At 43.6% G+C, this 20,549-nt stretch overlaps 1 protein-coding gene across 5 annotated transcripts in view; it reads left to right on the forward strand.

The window, feature by feature from the left end:
* Positions 1 to 20,549, forward strand: part of LOC114883075 (mucin-5AC) — a 180,384-nt gene that overhangs the window by 138,564 nt on the left and 21,271 nt on the right. Inside the window, exon 5 of one of the 5 annotated variants that reach the window (XM_029200444.2) lies at positions 11,235 to 11,291. The exons of 3 other annotated variants lie outside the window; for them this stretch is intronic. The gene's annotated coding sequence lies outside the window, so the exon portion shown is untranslated. Of the gene's footprint in view, positions 1 to 11,234; positions 11,292 to 17,446; positions 17,596 to 20,549 lie in introns of those variants that run through there. One more of the 5 variants, XM_029200446.2, reaches the window with a different exon arrangement.

A 20,549-nucleotide genomic window follows, 5' to 3' on the forward strand; every position in this document is an offset into this window, starting at 1 on the left:
CGCAAAACCGTCGCTCCGTTCGATCGATCAACGATAATTCGCGTTCCCTGTCTCGAGTCGCGGGCTAACGAACGATCCGAGAAGCGCGAAAAGAAAAGAAGAAAAAGAGAAACGGGGTGCATAGTCGGTGCACGAAGGCGACACTAGGAACAGTGAAGGAGAGAGGGGCAGAGAAAGCGAGGGAAGTGCATCGAGACTACCGAATGCAATATGATTCCCACCTCAACGTCGAGTCCGTGCCTCATAGAATATGCATGACATGCTAATGCGACTTGTACCTAATCTAATTATACAGTTCCACGCGAGCCGCCAGCAACCCCCTTTGGCCTATCCTATCGCTTCTTCGAGCATACGCATTCACGCACACATGCGACCGTCTTCGCCTCCGTTCCTTGCCCCCTTGCGTCTCTTCGGCTTGTCGCAGATTCCTTCCGCAGCATCAACACAACTTCCTCCGATAGATAAATATACACGAACGACGATGATTCTCGAGATCCACCAGTATCTTGAGATCGATCGCCAATGTTATCTGTTTCGAATTAACCCTTTCACTTGACTCCTGCATAATAACGATTCACATTTTCATAGTTGAGTTAGAATATTCGTGTTTTCAGATTGTTCTCTAGTAGAAATCGAATTGAACATCCTAGAAAACATAGAAAGAAAATCAACCGTGCGTGAACCGGATGCACGGATAATGCATGCGGCCGTAACAGCACACGAGCTCGTCTGACGAAACGCGAAGGATTCGTGGTTTCAAAACTCCAAATCATCGAGCACGTACAGGATAAAACGAGAACTGACCTCACGATACGATCCGTCAATGACACGGTAATAATAATGTCCAAGGTTTCACATCCTTGCTTCTTTTCAAGTTTTAAGATTGCGTAACTTAGCACAAATTGCTTGAGCAACCATCTTCGAAACCTTCGCGAGTTTTTGCACAGAAGAGAATCAAACTTTTCTTTCTAAACGCTGATTTATTCGATCCTTCGTTGAGAACAACGTACATTTATTAACAAATTTTCGATGAATCTTCCCGCGGGTTTCTACCTAGTCTTCTAAATCCATTCGTTCTCCGCTCCACGAGTTTCCAGATCTTCTCGCCGAAGAAACTGCACCTTGTTCGTGTCCTTCTGCTTTTCCTTCGTTTACGTGTCTGTGTCTACGAGAGGACGGGTAACGAGGGTGTGCTCGTGAAGTGTTGCACGGAAGTGCAGTTACCGTGCTTCCGATGGCGTTTTCCACAACGAGCTGCGGCTCCCCTCGAGAATAGGCGACAGTCGTTTGCCGGAACCAGTGGATAGATAAAGTGATTATATACGAGACCTCTCGCGAAAACATTCCACCGAGTTCACATCGTCGCCCAATTTCATTTGTTTTAATACCCAATTTTCAGTCGCTTTATACTTTTCGATTTTTCCTCTCATTTTCCTCGTAATATCAGCTAATCGAGTCGTTACGAACGACCGGACAATTGATTGCAATTAAATTAAGGAGAAGAATCGTGGATACCGATCGGAGAGTACGCGTGGTCAAAGTTTCAAACGCGTTTCAAGCGGATTATTCGCGTCATCGATGCCTTTTCAGCCGACGCTCGATCATGGAATTTCATTACCGAGCGGTCGTCGACAAAACGGTCCCGTGTATCGATCAGTCTCGACGGATCCCACGCGGAAAGGTGGAAAATCCGGTAAAGGGATAGGGATGCAACGCTGGAGCGAGGTCGGTGCACTCGGCCTGTTGCATCGAGAATCGTTGGTTGGGCCTGTAATTGGCCTCGGGTCGGTTCGTAGCGCAGGATCTTCAACGACGGGATCTCAAGGTCAGCTGGGTGTCGGAGAAAGGTCGTGGGTCAACGATCTTCACGCTTTCCCAGACGAGAGCTACGCGCGTGGACGGGTCTACGTTTTCTTCGTAGGCTGCTGACCCCTCTTCGCCTTGCGACGAAGGGGGTGGTTTCGTCGACTCCTAAGGGGTGGATGAACGATGTGCCATTGACTCGCATGGGTCGATGAGAATTTGGTTGAACGTGTGCTCATTGACGTTCCATTGACGTGTTCGCCATTGAAACGATCGTTCCTTTCCTCGCATGTAACACTGAGAAATCTCCCATGTATGAACATCTATTATAGGAATATCTTAATATCCCTTCGCTTTTTGTTAGGAAAATTTCAATATTCGAATATCTCGAGTGTATATAAAAAGAAGGGAAAATAATGATGGAATTTCATTATCGATCAGCAACAATGCAAGGTAGCAAATTGAATTAGATACGGCTATTTTCGGTGTGCAGTAAACATGTTGAGCACTACGATAATTGCTACGTTGTTTGATCGCGTTTGCATGTACGTGATGGCGCTTTTGATGTGAGGGGCTGTAGCGAATAGAAGGGGATGTTTCTGATTGGTAGGGTGGGAAGAGGTTTCCAATTGAATTGAATGCTTTCCGCGATTGAACGTTTAAAATTTACTTCCAAATAAATGTTTAATTTTATTCGCTATAATAATAATAGGAGGATTTCTCTTAAGTGAATATTGGAAATTTTTGCATGTTTCTAATATATTTCGTCACAGATTAATCGAAAAGCTTGAAAACATTTTCGGAAGCGATATTGCGGTTAACCAACTCGCTTCGAGACGCTTATTGACGCTTGCGGCCGTCCGATCGCGACTCTTCGGAGAAAACCGGCTGTTGGCAAACGAGCAACCTCTAATTTTTAGCTGGCTCGATTTCTTTCTTCCTGCTAGTCGTTCCACCGACGGTCCGTTCAATTTTTGCTCCTTTTTCCGCCGCTTCTGGAACCCCTGTGGCGGTGGCGCGTTTACCTCGTGCAACGATCCTTTTGCTCGTTTCGATGTTTCGACATGGCGAGAATTCGTGGCCGCGGGAATCCGATATAAAAATAATTCATCGGCTGATTTTATTCATCGACCGTCGTTGAATTCTGCCTTCCCGATTTTTCGACCGAAAGTAATTCTCGACCTTCGTGATTGCTGATTTCCAACACGAATCGAACGCAAAAAGAGAGACATTTTTATCGATGTCAATGATAAATGTGCTCTTACAAAAGTTAATACGAGAGAATCGTATTGATATGATGTTGTAATTTTAAATTTTATATAAAAACGATGAAGAATTTCTTTCGAATCCGGAAGTAGGAGAACGTCCATCAACGGTTGTTCTAGCGTTAAACGATTGCCATTGAAAATTCCTGGTCGCTGGTCGACTGCTGTAGGTCGCGATGACTCGGTGACGTTAAAAATAGTCAGCGAGAACGATGCCACGGCTATTATTAAGCTCTGATCGATGCCGGGGCAGTCGTGGCGAGTTATTTCAGAGCGGCCGCCGCGGGTTACGGGAAGAAAATCGCCCGCGACGAACGTTTTCTCGTGAACGGGAAAAATGACGGAAATCCGTCCTTGACGAACAGAATTCTCATCCAACAGAAATGATACAGAAACGATAAACATAAAATTGAAGAAAATTAAGAAAGAGCGATCGGACGTTTTACAAGGGAAAAAGAAAAAGAAAATATCTTTCGTTTTTCCGATCGATCGATTGAAAAAACAGGGTCCGATCGTAGTCGGGAGCGCGCAGGGGCCATTCGTTTCGATCAGAAGGAACGGTCGGGGTTGGCGCAAAGGGGTGGTTGGATCGGCAGTTTTAATTCTCGCCGATCGAGCAAAGTGGCGGTGATTTATCGTAAAACCGTGCTTACCACGTATAGAAGAGAGAGAAGAAAAAGTGCTCTGCGAGTTGCTGTTTCGACGCGTATTCATAGGTATCCGCGTGTGCGAGGCAGCAGCACGTCGCTGAACACACGCTCGTATATTACCACGGTGGCTCGATTTCCTGGCTAAATATGGTCCCGATAAATCCCGTGGCCGGTTTATCGGGTCCCGTTTCATTGTGTCCCGTGGCCTCTCCAACGCGAAGCCCACCTTCGACCCCTCTCTCTTTCTCTCTCTCTCTCTCTCTCTTTGTGGCTGCAAATACTATGAACGAGATATGCCACCCGGTAAATAAGCCGACCGATACCGTGTCGCTATTATCTATTATAGGATACCAGTCCGAAATAGTCCGAACTTTATTCCTTCTCCGGAGAGAATAACTTTAAACTAGATTACTCCGAATCGGATTTATCGACGCTTTCGTTCGGGGTTGAATAAAGTTCGACGCTCTCGAATTTTCCACGATATTTTTCGACGACAAATCGTCGCCATCCGGTGCCTTCCCTCCTCTCGTACGATTGATGTTCCTATGCTTATCAATATCAGTTCGATTGCTATTGAATGCGGTTAGACAATTTTCGATTCCCTCTTTTGGCTAGACACGTGCAAATGAATTTGCTTTGCTTTACTAGAACTGATAATGTGAAGGAGGTTGTATTTGAAATTTATTATTTATTCTGTTGGATGACTAATCTACCTGATAAGACCGAGCTGTTGTGACAAAAATAAGTCGCTCGTTCAGATTTCGATCCATTGTCCACGTACAATTGATTGTAAATCTGAAGAGGTCTTTAGTCATTTCTATTTTCACTTCCTTGTGGTGCAATATTTTACAGGAATCTTGCTTAGTCATCTTGTAACCAGAAATTCAAAACTATCCTCTTTTATAATAATTCATATTATTAGAAAGGTGTTTCTTTTTCTATTTCGAGTCATAAAATACCTCTTTCTACGTCTAAGTCTAACAAGTATCGACGCCCTTATCGTTTCTTTTATCTCTCGAGGGTCGTCGACTGCCGTCCCCGAAATTCTTGGAACGGGCGTCATAAATTTTGGATTTCTCACGAGAAGATCGTTGACTGCTGCCTTTCGAATTCAAAGAACCGATATTTCGTGTATTCTCAACGGATGATTCAGTCGTTCACGGAAGCTTTGCCGAAAAATTGTTGAACCGTTTCGCGGTAAATACAGAAACGGGGTACCGTGAGAACGCGATCGCAATGAAAAGTATCTAGTCGTGTAAAAAGATCGTCCCTAGTAGCGGTTTCGTATTTACATCGGTGCACGATTTCCTGGCACAGCACCGAGAACGATAAATCTCGTCGACCTGTTTATCGGCCTCGTTCCATTGTGCCTGGTGGCGAAGGCTGCGTACCGAGGGCCGAACCATCCTGTGGCGTAAAGTGTTTGCGTGCACCACGTACACGCCAGCACCAACGTGGCAAATAAGCCTGCTGATACGTTCCGGCATTATCTGCCACACCCGTTATCCAACATTATCGTTCGTCCGACCTAACGATCCGCGTGCATGCGTTTATCGAGTCGGCTATTTTCGAGGGATAGCCGATGTCAGCCTTGCAAACGCGTTCGCCTTCGCTTTCGACCTGCCGCTTTTTTCCAGACTGAAATAGCGAAAAATCGACTTCGAATCCGCGATTGTTTATAATTATTTATTATTTGAATCGCGTTCAACTTTTTAAACACACCCCGTATATAGATGCATCGGACGGGATACTTTACGAGCGCAAATAACGGGTGCCAGTGTATCGATGAAGAGAAAGGTCGAAGAATAATCGAGGGACTTTGCGGCTGTGGGCGATTAAAGGCGCCAACCCTTGAGGATCGTTCCTCGTGAAACGATCGCGAACTGGAAGCGTTTGAACCGGTTACAATGCAGTTCGCGGATAGTTAAAACTAACTAGAGATTCCCCGATGCATCTGACTCTGTCGCGCATAGTTCACCGTATTGGCTGACTTCCAGTTCTTCCGAGTCCCTGGATTCAATATCACGAACAGAAGGGGGATGTTTTTGCGGGGGACAGAGGCGACGGGACAGGACGCGAATCGATTCGGGAACGATGTCGCGAAGTTTGATGTTTCGATATCGCGATCGATGGAAAATTTCTATCATCTGTTTCTGGCATGCTTCCGAATAGGAAATCGTTCGATGCCCGGTTTTCGTAGATTACTAATATCCGCTGGATATTCTTTATATTTATTCGAATTTTATATTAATTTCGTGGGATTTAAATTGCAAATCGAAGTATCGAAGAAATTTTCTCGCCGATTTAATAGAGCTAATTGGTCGGGACTTGGTGCAAAAACGGTGGAAAAGCGATCGACTCAATTAAGAAGCAGAGAAGAAGCAACGAGATTTATCGTTGTCAGCGTATCCGTAATGATCGTCGCGATCAGCGAGAAAAGGCTGCATCCACAGATTGCCTTTAATTCGAGCACGCCTTAATGTTCTTTCGAGGCTGGTGGTCGCGCGAGGCGCAAGAAGGGTCCGGTTGGAAGAAGCCCGATCTCTCCAACTCGGAGAACCCTATCGCGCTTAATTATTTTCCAATGGTGGCTGCTCGTTTAATCGGATCTCGACTAATCGTCCGCTCGTTCTTCTCGTCGCCGCTTCTGTTCTTCGTTACGGTGTAACACCCATCGCTAGTGACGAGCTGTTCACGATCGAGAGAGAACAATTGTTCGTTCGCTCGTGAATGCCCATTCAGGAATCCCGATCGATCCGTTCGAAAAGGAAGCGGAAGAGGAATTGTCGGTTCTATCTCTTTCTCGTTCGACGAAGATTAACACGTGATTCTAAATTTCATTATCAAACAATTTTATCGCATCAACGATAAGATCGTATCTTTCATTTCTCGTATCAAGTCGTTGAAATATCCTCGCATCGAAACAGCTGGCTCTGAAATAACACGGATGAACGCCAACTGTGCACAGATTTCTCCCAACTTGTCGGCAACTTATCGTTCCTCGAAGTTCCCGAAGAAAAGCCGTCTCTGCTGGTCGGCGAGGGCGGAACGGGAAGGAGAAAGAAGACGTACGAAAGCAGCGCGTAAAGGTACGAGAAGCGAGTAAATCTTGGCGAGGGACGAGCGGCTAATTATCTCTCGCCGAAGCTTATGAATTTTAATGTCGTAAATTTCTAACTCGATAACCCCGGCCCGTCGCGCAATTAATTGGAACGATACGTTACCTTCGTCGCTGGGACAAGCTCTTTCTGCACCCTTTCTCTGTTCAACCCCGACGCGGAGCAGAGTTAAAAACCGAACGTTCGCAGAGGGAAAGAGATAGGAACGAGGCAAAGTTACTAACGACGGCTTTTGTGAGCCAGACTCGCTTGTGCCAGGGGGGATGCAAGGATTAAACGACACCCCCGGAACGTTTGTCATCCCTCTCGCGCACGCATCTCCACCCTCGTATCTTGTGCAAACGGATCTGGATTTTATCCACGATCCTTTATTGCCATCGCAAATTTCAGCTCGTTTCTTCTTCCATCGGATCGTTTTCAATTGTGTTATCAATCCATTTGCCGTTTATTTTCAATTTTTTTTGTGTAGAAAACCGTGAGACATTTAATGTTGCGATGTTAAAATATTTTAAACTAAATCAAAGATAAATAGGTGCACTTTTACTGCGAAAGCTTTTCATGGTTATTTCCAATTCTGGCACGAACCGACCATTACGTGCACGGTACATTATTCCGGAGCAACTGGTTAAACGAAACAGCTGTTAAAAGTTGAATTTCAATGGGTTTCATATATTTTATTTTTTTAAATTGCACTCGATGCACTTTGTACATAGAGAAAGGCGATGGTAAATTATCAATCCAGCATCGGAATCAACGCGAACTCGATTTTATAGACCGTAATCGATACCCCCAGCTTATGTATCATACTCTTTCGCGCAACACTCTTGCCTCGATCTATTCGAGTACAAACTTTCGTCGTAAAATTTTATCGACCGGTACTTCGAACCCTGTTCGCCGCTACTCTCGTTCAATTTTTGTGGAAAATTCACGGGACAGGAAGCCGGCGACGTCGATGAATATTCCGGGCAGCATGCTGGCGAACCGGAAAGGCGGTTCGAAGATCGCAAGGTCGGTCAGTGCACTCGAGACCGACCGATCGGTTGGCTGGAATTGTGTAGACAAACGATTTCTATCGTAAAACTTCATCTCATTCGCGTATCCAAGAAATCTTTGACTCTAGACGCTACTCAAAATCCATCTCTTTAATTACACCAACTTCTTCGTTTCGAGTATTAAATTTACTCGACAATCTCTGCGGTTTAATTAAATAAAGTAGCCGAGATGTTTAAAAAAAGTGGGCTACATTTTCAATGTCTTTGCGAGGAATAATTAAAACCGGCTGGCTAAGCGATGGTACTCGAGGATCCAGCGAAACAATTCGACCGAACATCGATCAAAGCTCTGTCAACACGATACTACTCCGAACGACGATTCTTCGAGGAAAGAAGCCGGGAAAGGGTCGGCTTGTCTGGAAAGGGGTAAACCCCGTGTTCCGTGGAAAAGAAGGGAAAACGTCGACTTTATCCAGCCTCATCTTCCGAGCGTTCCGCTTCGAAACGAGTAACCTGCTTTACGACGATCCTCCAGACACCGAGGCTAAGAACGAAATCTGCCAGAGAACGGCCGAAAAAATTTTGCACCACCTTTCCTTCCTCCCTCTCTTCTTTCGCCTCTTCCTCCTTTACGATCCACCGTTTGCCGCCGTTTCTCTCCTTTTCGTTCTCGTCGGGGGCTTCCTTTGAATTTCATTGCATGATCTGCCGTCGTCGTCGTCGTCGTAGTCGTCGTCGTCGTGCCGGTGCAGGAAAACGAGCCCGGGGCGTCTGGCTTGGCGACATTCTTCTGAAGTTTCAGGACGTATTTCCAGCGTCTACGCTGAATTGAATATCTGTTTGAACGGTTACAGACGAGTCGCGATGCTTTTCCAAGGTTCTGCTGTATAAGGAACGATTCGAGGAAAGTGTCGAAGAGTTTGCGGGTATCCAATATACTCGGAAGAACAGAAAATTGTTGGAAGGAAAATATTTTGATTCCTCGGGTTGTTGAACTGACGTACCAACTAGGATCTTTCAGTTATTTTACATGCAATATCGATACGTCTTCTGGTCTTCCAGAAAATTTGAAAAATAAAAATCCTAGAATTTTCGTTTGCAATTTTACCTTTTCAGAAGGTTAATTAGAGTGGACGAGAGACACGGCGCGAACTCGGGCTCTATCGGAAACGATTTTATGGTGATTTTTACGCGGACCACCGTCTGAAATGCGAACGAGCTGAATCCTAATTACCATTGAGCAATAACGCGGTCATTTGGCGAGCGTTCTTTTACGAGCTCACGGACCGATGTTGCCTGCATGCATATCAGCGTCGTTATCTTTCCTCTATTCTGACAGCAAGCGAAATACACACTAATACACCGACACATTTTCGTGACCGGTCTCTCTCGTTACCAGACAACTCAGTCCCGTTGCCAAATTACGTTTCACCGTTTTCGTTTCGCGAATTTACCTGCCGTCCTGTAGCCACGAAGCGGAGTATCGTTAATCGTTTGAATTCGTCGCGCTTAATTGCCGTCTATTATCGTGGTAATGGTTGCTTTATCCATGTTTCTCTCCCGGAATCATCTGTTTACAAGGGAACAAAACCGATGGCTATATCGCGCCTTTCTGTTTTCTCTCATCGTTTCTTCTTTCAATTCGTAGCTCGCTTTCAAACGACGTTTCGCGTTCGTTTCGTTGACTCGCAAAGAGACGTAACGAGCAGGCCTGGCTAATGGGCAAACACTCCTTTTTATTTTACATCGCCGCGATTCCTTTTTCTTTTTCTTTCTACTCTCTGTTTCCGCGTTTTCATCTGCTCGTCGTATCGTGACTCGCGTAAACACATTAACGTTTATTAATGCTTTCGCAACAAATCGATGACGCGCTACCGCTTCTTCCTCGTTGGCGAACTGCATCTTGCAGTTTTGAAATTTCAACGTCTCGTGAATTTTCTTTTCTATCAATTGCGAGACGAAGGATCGCGAGTTGTATTCGACGTAGTCGAATCGCGTGGTTTTGGCAGCTGAAACTTTGCGCCTTTGACGCGGTAACGCGTTCCCTGGCAGTTGATGTTAAAAGCCTTTAACGAGGTATTATCTCTATAGTTGTATACGACATATTGTAAAGGACGCGGTCTGACGCGAAGGATATTCATCATAAATATCCTTGGTATATCAAGGATAACAATCGGTCTTTTTTACACCTTCCTTTTTCATGCTCGATCGTCGGCTATAGGAACTGGCAGAAGCTGTTGCCGTCGTTTATTTTGTTCCAAAACCAATTAACCTTTCGCCGACCAGGCCTTTTAGCGCATGAAAGTCTGCTTCGATAAAAGGTTTAATAAAAAAGCATTTATTTGTTAACTGTTTTGTGTTAAAAAGAATCCCGAATCTGTGGATGATGCGTATACGCATCATTTATCTATGACTCAATAGATCAAATTTAGATAAAGCAAAATTATAAAATTTTGTAAGTTATTTTTAATGAAACCTTCGTTTCATTAAGGATGTACTAATTGCTTTTCGCTCCATTAATAATACCGATATTCCTGATAAAATATACAAACAATATGAAAAATTGAAACGCGATACTTTTTGGGTATTCCTCTGGAATATGTTGTTTGTACGGTCAGAAAAATTGAATCAATGAATTGCTGGTTATTATTATTCAGAAGAGGAGATTCAATCGCGTGTTGCAATGGTTATTGCAGTTGTGTTAACCTTTGCTGGTCGAAGGCCGAAGTATCCATAACAGTGCGTTTCCATATGCAACCCGAACGATAATTAAATTCATTGTTTATGAAGGTTTAATGAACGAAAATAAATCACGGCAACGTTCTCGTAAAGAATATTTCGATACTTTGATTAATTGAGGCAACATAATTTCATCCAAACCAATATTATTTTCCCAAAGGGGAACCGATGTTCTCAAAGGCAGACATCGATTAATTAGTAAATTTATATCCATGTTAATTAACCCGTGACGTGCCATTGAGCATCCTTCGTCACGTTAAATTAATTAATGACCCTTTAAAATCTGATAATGTCGTTCGATCGTATTATCGCGTTATCGAATGTGATTCGCTTGTAATTATTGTCGGTCTTTAAAATAATTATAGGTACAGATTATATTAGAATCTTACTTTACCGAACTTTCCATCTACACGGAGCGTTCAATTCACAAATAGTTGATCTTCTCGCGGCGAAATCGAATCGACCGGATTCATGCATCGAAGGAATCGATCTATTAAAGAACCGTGGATCGAAACGGGGAAAAACGGGCAGATACGATCGAACGGTGCGAGATTTTATCCGCGATATGATCTGCAACAATGGTTACGCGTTCAATAATACCATTCCCACGCGTGATTGTTCGTGGGAGAATTGTTTTTAATAGGTTGCTTTCTCTTTCTGTTACAGGTAAATTCAGCAAGGATTATGAATTGATTTTTGCCAATCGGTCCTGAATTATTCTGGGTAACGTACAAATTATTGTTAATAACAGAAAGTAGACCTTACCTGTAAAATTCAACGAGTACTTGTTTCTTTGGACAATTGTCCGTTCCCGATACCTAACCTAAGCTGACCTAGCCTAGTCCACCCTAACCTATCAAACCGATACAGCAGGAAACTAAACGAAACGCGCGTGACGCTGATTGCTCGAAGTGGTCCGTCGGAAATTATTTATACCGGTCGTTGCGAAAGAAAGTTTCCCGTCGAAAAAGAAGGCTGGAGGAAGCCAGGGAGAAGAAGGAAACGACGTCGGCAAGATTAAACCGAGTGCAAATATTTAATTAAATCCGTGGAGCGCGCACGCCTAGCGGCGCCAGTTTACGGCCACCGTTTGTAATTTCTTCGCGAGGCTCACGGTGAAAGTGGATGCGCCTCGATGCAGACGGCGACTTTGCTTTCGAATTGATCGAGAGTGCGTAAGAAAGTGTCGCTTTTGAATCGGTCCTTCTTTTGTCGCTTTCCATCCAATTACCTCTTCTCGTTCCCGTCGAATTCAAACGGTTCCTTTTTTCGCAAACGAAAAACCTTTCTCCGACTGTGAGGAAACTAACTGCTGACCGTGCACCTTTGAAATTTTTTATTTTACACTCGAAAGATAAACGTCTGCTTGATTCGCGTAAAACGCGCGAGAATCTTTGAAATTGTCCTGCCACCTTCAGCCTCCTTCTGCCAGACAATGGTCCAGGCGGTGAAAAACTTTTCGAACGAATCGCGACGCTTCAAACTGCAACCTGCTGCAACTTTTCTCCGCGATCCGTGAAAGAAATCGTCGCTTTTAAATCACCCCGTCGCGCGGACGATGCCGGGTCACGCAATTTGAAAGTTAGATTGCTTAAAGCGCCGTTTGACCGTTCGTCGAAAGAAGTTTCCGACCCGATCAATGCCGTGCGAATCGTTGCAATTCCGATCGATAGGAGTTTAACTGCGAAAAGCATACAGCCTTCTAAAGAAGTCTTGTACTCGTGGAATCGATAAAGAAAAAGTTGTCGCAGAAGAAATCTTTCGTGCTCGAGGAGAAAGTACAATAACATCCGACAGGTGTGTCAACGCGTTTATTTGCAAAATAGAAATCATAGAAAGAAAAATTCTTCGGAATCTTGCAATATTTTCCAATTCAATTTGAAAAAATTGCTTACGATTTTGGATACAAGCCAGATCTATTGTCAATCGACATTGCCTTTTATATCGTTAGATTAGATCGAGCAACTCCCGGCACGTAGCGCAGCGGAGAGGAACGGTTTCTCGGTAATCCTTGCTAGGATTCTAATATCCATTAGTCCACTTGACATCCGGCTAATCCATCTCACGCTCGTTTTCTCGATTTGCATAGCTTCCTGGCTTTCTTCCACGTCGCAGCTCGTTTGTCTGCTCGCGAGAAAAGTGTGGCCCGCTCGTATATCACGGCTCGATAATTTTCTAACGCCTTAAAATCGTGCATACTCCGCGATAACCGATAGAAATCGGATTTCACAAGGTATGCGCATCATAATTTCAGTGATTCGAAATAAAATATCTGAAATCTGTCATTTGGACGGGTTCTATTGTTGAAGTGTTTAAATGCGTTACGTGATCGACTACTCGATAATTAGAAAGCGATCTTTTCTACGAATCAACGAGGATAGTTAAACGATCGTTGCATAATTATTACGTTCGGCTTGTTGCTATATTTGGTAGAAAGCGATTCGTTATTGAGATACTTCCTTGTTCCAAGGTACTTAAGCATCGATGTATGTCAAAGATATGCGTTAAAAATAGACGCAAGATGTTTTATCGTTTAGATAAAAGAATAGGATCGAAATCTGTGTCACGCAAAGACGATGTTGAATAGAAAGGATTTATGAATAGCCCGGGAAATGATGGACGACCATACGCGAATAGAGTTCCAATTTCACCGGGAATTACGTGTAAGAGAAGTCGTGGGTAATAAATTGTCGAACACGAAACAACGATGTAAGCAACGAGGGATCCCCGATCGCGTGCGTCCGACGTTTTCTATTATTCCGTTGAAAATTTGTCTTGGGAGACGTTACGTAGCCGAATCCGGACAGGAAGGAGAAGACGAAGCCGGAGAAATCGTAGACGGTCGATGACTCCCCGCGGAACGCTCGAGGCAGTCATATTTGTCGGTGATTCGACCGATCGGATTCTCATCCCTCGCTCTCTGTTTCGAGCTGTTCGCCGCGATTGTGCTGCGAGTTTCGCGTACTCAGCATTCTCGATGAAAGGAGACCGAACAGGAGGGTAAACGAAACTCTCGGGGTGCGAGACGAGACAGGAGGGTTCAAGAGAAATTCTGTAAAAGGGTCCTGGAAACGAGTAGCAGTCTGCTCGATTTCGTGTCGCTCGATCAACCAAAAAATTCACCCTCCACCAATGTATTTCGTTACTTTTAATCTAATGAAATTCATCAAGGGTGGGTTTCTTATATTTTACATTAATGAAATTTCTACTCGTTCTTTTCGAGTTTCCTCGAAACGAAGGAACGCGACGCGTTTCCTTGTAACGCAGCACGATCCGTCGAAACGACGGACGGAATTGGAAACACGACTTTAGCACCTATTAGTCAGCGGTTTTCCGTGGAAAGCGGAAAACAGCATGACTGGGTATCCAGGCGGCAGAGCTAGCTGATGCATAAGGTAAAACAACAAGCGCAACAGGGCAAGAGACTCGCACCGTTGTTAAATGGGCGAGGCATTGTTTTCCCTCGGCCTTGAATCTAATTATTCCAGTGAAAACAGCTTTTGCACTGTCGCGATATATCTGCTCTTCCGTGCACGTCGTTTCTGCGTATCCCCGTAGCAATTTCTGTCGATTCGACGGAAATTGAACGATCGAATGTACCTAGAGGATATTGGAAATCGTCGAGATTTTTGTGAACTGTGTTTCTGGTTTCGCGATGGGGATAGCGAAAAATCCATATAGGAATTCGCTGTGGTACGAAATTTTTCAGAATTCGAAGAGAAACCCTCAGGATTTCAAAAAATTTGGAAAATCTTTAACTCGACAATTATCCAAATTTTTTGAAATTTTCTTTTCCATCGCTTTTTATTATCCCAAAGTTCTGTGTTCGATGAACATTGTACACATCACCGTACGGAGGGATAATTTATATGGTAATTCAAATTTTACGTTTGCTCGAGTTTCCGATACGTGGCCTTAAATAGCGACGATAAGAAAACGCGTCGAACGTTGATGACACCAGTCGTTCTACGTACGATTTATGCGCGGTTCCGTCGTTTATGTTTTACGACAACTCGTGCTCGGTCAACTACGCGCCGTTGTAAACGAGCCCCCACAAGTCTCGCTACAATGAGTTCGCCCCTTTTCACGAGCAGCACATTTATCAAACGTTCCTCGAGAATCTTTCTTCGTGCCATGAACTCGGAACCTCGTTATTCCCTGTTTTCTTTTTTTCTAACGTTCTTAAATTGAAAACGATCGTTCTCACTTCGAATGCGATGAAGTTACTGACGTTTCCCAACATTTGCATGTTGAAGCGCGAGAACGTCGTTGCACGTTCATTTAACAATTCATCAAAGTTCTATTCTTTTTCTAATAAATTCAGAGAATTCTATATCGCGATAGATAATCAGCTGGAAAATTTTATTTTATTTTTGCGAGCCATGGATCACAATGTTAAAGTATTTCTATTTATTAGAAAAATTGATAAATTGTGAATTTAACACTGTTATTATCGATGAACCTTTTTTCGGGTTAATAAGAAACAAGAAGAAGATCCTTGAACCATTTAAACCGGCAAGGTATTGCCAGCGCCGGGTCGCAGATAAATTGATAATAAATCCTGTTATTACTTAAGAGCCTTCCATTTTGCATACTCGATTCGTTCGGTCGGTTGCTCGCTGCTGACTACGCGAACCTCGTGAAGAGGAGAACGTCGTTATGGAGATCCAGGTCGGTCTCTCCCAAGAATAAGGGAAAATTTACGATTATTACGAGCGGACAAATAAACGCAATCACACGAAGAATTACGAAGGAAGCTTTCGCGAAATTTAGATCGATCCCAAGCGACGGTTCGACTGGTCGAGAGCTTTGGACCCCCGTCTTCTGTCATCCATCCTGCAGGTCGTTGTCGTTGTCGTTCCCGCTGTAACGATTGATTCATGAATTCTTCATGAGGTCCGGGATTTACTTATTAAATACACCAGCCTCGGCCCTTACGCTACAGTAATTCACCGGCCGTTCTGTTGTATCTTCGATGTTCGAACAGCGATTCAAGATTGGTATTGCGTTTGAGAAAAATAGGATATTTATACCGATAGAAAATTTTGGCGAAATTAGAATCGGGAACTAATTCTAAGTACCGTGCGTCTTAGATATATTTGATATCTACAGGGAAGCATAATGCGAGCAAAAGTTTTCAAGTCTCTGTTTCGTCATATTTTAACGAAAGAAGGGAAATAATTTTGACGGAAAATAAAAATATTCGACGCGAAGGTGAGCCACGTTCGTCGCTGCGACGTCCCCTACGGCGCGGCGTCGCGCTCCGTTTCACCTGGTCGCGTCGCATTAAGTAAGCCCGTGGAAATATTTACTCGTTGCAGCGGACAACTGTAAAACCAAGAAGTTAGCGGAGTTAGGAGTTTTCGTTACGATATCATCCGCGCATGGTACGCGGAAGCGTCGAGTAATTTTAACCCCCGCTGTTCCGCGAACGTTTCTATCCTGGCTGTCCAAGTTTTACACGCGGCAATGTTCCTCCATTCCGCTTTAATTCCATTTAGTCAACGTTTCCCTTCCTCCATTTCTCTCCGTTCTACTCGTCCGTCCCTTTTCACTCTCGCCTGTTACCCTCGTCTCGTCGCGGACACGAGCAGAAATCCGTCGACGGAGGAGGAGGAGGAAGAAGAAGCGACGGTGCATGGAAAATTTGCGAGTTTGACAAACCCCGCTCGTACGACCACCTGTACGTTCAAAACTTCATTCATTCGCTTACGCGACCCGTCCATTTACGGCTTGTTCTCTTCTGCTTTTACAACTTCTCCTCGTTCCCAGCACAACGCTGGAACACCTGATTAGAAACGACGTTATAATTACGGTTGAACGACGATCGTGTTAACGGGGCTGAATTTAGGTTGAACATTGCAATGTATACGTCCGGTTATTTTGGTTGTTTAGAAGTTATCCTTCTACTGGCTGCAAATTGATGGATGAAGCTGGACGAATGAGTTATTTAACACCTTCGTCATTAGCACTCGGTACTTTTCCTATTTCGACTTGGTTATTAGCGACTACACAATTATCACGAGGTTGCTTCGTTAATTTTTTTTTTTTTCTATGCGGTATTGAACGAATCTTCTTTACCATGCAACTTCCTTCGAAAAGAAAAGGAATGAAAAGAATAGAGAGATATGGAAGGTAAAGAAGAGCGTCGATATCTGAAACGACACCGACAATCACATTTTTGACGTTTTAATTAACTATGTCAGAGGGGAATAAACGGCGGAGAGACTTCCGGGTGCAAAGAAAGGATTATTTCCTTCCTTTGTGCCTCGTTTCTCGGTTGGAACCTTTATAAAATTTCTGAGCGCACGAAATCCGACGAAAGGAGACACGAAGTGTGGTGGTCGAAAAAAGGGAAATGAAAAGCGTGTAGAGCGTTTGGCGAACGTTAAGAAAGAGGCTTAATCCTTTCTCTCTGTTTGCTGGCTGGTTTTATACGCGTAATCCTGTATGTATTCGGGCGGATTGTTGGAAATAGCGGGGAATCTGAGCGACGAGGGCAAATTAATCGCTGACTTCGTGGAACCTGGCGAATTTATATTCGACGATGGATGGAGTCCAGCAGTGTGCACGGCGAATCACAATGAATCAATTATATTATAAGGGATCGCACCACGATTCGCTATCCATCCTTTGTGGGATGGCAATCCTCGCGGGTATAGCCTTGCGAAAATTCCAATTGCGATTTAACCCCGGCAATTTTATCCAACGGGCACAAACAATATCACTTTCACAGCGTATTTTTCAAACAGAAATTCGTCGCTTTTATGATCCTTTAACTCGGCGAGCATTTGACGAAAAGTGGCTTTGATTTAATTAAATTTCAGGAAATTATTGACGATTTAGCGTGTTGTCGCAGCTTTCAAAGAAGGACGAAGATAAAGGAAAATAACAGGACGGAATGGTGATTTATAATTAAAGTTGCGACTGCAAGAAATGGCAAAGATGTCAACGACGGGTATGCGATATTTCAACGCAAAGGCCAGGAACGGTCGAGACGATTGCACGTTCTCTAGCGAATCTGCAGGTAAGAAAGAAAAAGCAACGGGATCGACAAGCGGAATAAATGCAACAAGTAACGCGTAAAATGTTCCGGATAGAGAGAAACGATTTACGGTAAACTCGCGGCTGCTTGCGACAATTTATCAAGCTGACAGACCCGAGATAATCTCCGATGAACCTGTTACCCTACAAATTAAACTAAAAATGATTACGGTCCGTTCCCTATACTCTGTCATCGTACGTCATAATCGCGTACAAGATTTGCCGAAGATCGCTTCCTCTCAGTTCTCGATAAATTAACTATTTCAATTTCGTTCGTTTATTTATCGTTTCTTCTAACACAGAGGGTGTCGGACGACTGCAACCACCCTTTATCAGAAAAATGACCCGAATCAATCTTAACAATGAAAAGGGACGAACATCGGGTATTCTAAATCCAAACACTTTAGTCGTCAATTTGAAATCCCCTTTCTTCCCAGCTGGCGCAATTACCAAAATCAATTTTTCTTGTCACCCCAAGTCTCGTTTAACGAGATGATTCATCGATGTTAAATCCAAAAGTTTCCGCTGACAATGGAGAACGTTTCGTTCGCGTTGTCTCTCGAACAAAGGGGTGGACGTTTGAATTTTGATCCCCGTGAAATATCCTGTAAGAGGCAGGATTTTTCCATCCAGGTAAAAATAACATCGCTTTCACCGTGATACGAATAACTCGGCTCGCGTGGGCGACGACACTGCGCTTGGAATTTATCCGCGCGTACACAGTCTCGATGGTTGGCCTACTTCGACTAGCGATCTTTGAAATCAGCCACACATGAAATCACGGGAAAAACAAGGTGAGCCGATTGCAAATCTCAAAGATAAAGAAGTTTCTTCTCGGCGACGTTGAAACGGTCGAGGCTCCTTCTTGCCTTCCACCGGAAGAATGTTCAACTCTTTGAAACGGGTCAAGGTCGAGAAGCACTTCTTTACCGGATCTCTTACAAGTTTTGCCTGATTCGCGAAACGAAGGGTCTCCTTTTTCCCTTAAGAGGATCTTACGTAAAACGGGAGAAAGCATCTTTTACTCGCTATCCAATTCGCGATGTTTCGTAAAATTTTCAAGTATTCATCGAAATACAAATTTTGCAATTTTTAAAATAATAACCGAGTGGATTATTCGTTTGTTAAAAAAAAAAAAAAAAATGTTGAATATTTCGAAAAACCATGGGCAAAGGTGGAAAATAACGAAGGACGTTTGCGAGCCAGCGCTCGAATTAACAGCTTAAAAGGGTGCAGCGTTTCGCGAATTGCAACACGGCCGATCTATCGAATAATAAAGCATCGCGACGCTACGTAGCAGGTTGGCAGCGTGGAAATTCTCGTTTTCATCGTTTCGCAATTGGGTTGGAAAGGGTTTACATGCAATTTGCCGGATGGCGTGGAAGCACGTGCGGCAACGGTTTTAAACGGCGAACAAACGCGAAAGCGGTTCGCGTAAAACTCTCTTTTATGGAGGTCACACTGTTCGCGTGCATGCACACGCGGCCGTATAAGGAGCTTTTTCGCCAAGAGCTTTGTGAGCCGGCCGAATCAAACAGCAACACGCTGCACGCTTTTTTTGACGCAGGGGGCTTTTAATTACGTACGAACTACGCTGCAGTTTGCTTTCGCGATCCCTTTTTTTCATCTGCTACCCCTACTCTCTCTCTCTTTTTTTTGTTACATATATCTCATTGTTCTTTTTTTTTCTGAAGCTATTTCACTGAGGACGGAATAAAAGCCGACCTCTTTTGTCAGAGTCGTTGGAAATCTTTCTCTCTGAATCGCTTCGAATATTAAAATGCATTTATTTTCATGGCAAATGCTACTCGGTATTAATTTTCCCAAGAAACTAGGGAACACTTTTCTATTAAAATTTTAACGAGTGACTACAACCAGATTTAGAATACCAGGAATGCTCAGTAGGTATAGCGATAAAAGGGTTAAGTAGTGTAAAATTTTCACAAATGACTATAACCACCTGTAGAATATAAGAATCGTTCAAGTTATTACAGTCACGGTTTAGTATGCAACAGTCGCTCGACTTTCGAAAGAAATGTTTTAAAGATTGAATGAGAGCTTTGGTTAAAGACTACCGAGATGAACACTTATTCGAAGCGACGAGGGTGTGATTCAAAGACCCAGTTATTAAACTGTGTCAAGGCTGCACGTGTATTCTTGCAAGGCTGAATGAAGTGCCTGTTCTTTGAGAATTTTCTGATTTTCTTACAATTTTACCTTGAGATGCACGTGCAATTATATTTGAAGTTTGAAATCTTTTGAGATAAAAAGTCGTAAGGGTGTGCTCTGACGCGTTGAAATTCACACCTCGACGAATGTGTATCTAACCCTAACGTTGACCTACTCGTTCGACCATCCCGATTACACGGATTGATCTCTTCAAGTTCACCCTTCTATGATTGTTCACCATCTTAGCCGGGAAGCTGCAAGCTTCCGTAGCGAGGGTGGTAATCCTGTTAGGGAAACTTTGCTCGTTTCGTTCGGCACGATTTACGAAATCACAACGGTGTGAAACGTTCGAGCAGCTTAAAATATTGCAGTCTTGGAACAGTATTGGCTGGTTTGACTAGCTTAAGGGCGTACTACAAATGTTTCTATGTATTATCGAACTAAACTTGGCACAATATTAACTCTAACTCTGATTTTAACTCAATTTCGAACTGTACTTGCTCAAACACTGTTTCATTAGATTTTCGAAGCTGTTATTTCTCTATGCACCTCTGCAGTTCATTTTCGTCTAAGATTGAAAACTATTTCATATTTGAAATAGATATTGAATCGCTCCCTCAAACAGGGATGTAGATAAACATCGAAGATTTAAGGGATCGAATTTCTTATTCTTTAAAATTGTTCTTCAGCAAGCCGGAGTTACGACATGTTCCCATTAATAAAATATCCGAAAACCGAGAGAAATTTTGATTTCCTTACGGTTCGACT

Source organism: Osmia bicornis, chromosome 2 (assembly GCF_907164935.1).
Source record: "Osmia bicornis bicornis chromosome 2, iOsmBic2.1, whole genome shotgun sequence".
Taxonomy (NCBI): domain Eukaryota; kingdom Metazoa; phylum Arthropoda; class Insecta; order Hymenoptera; family Megachilidae; genus Osmia; species Osmia bicornis.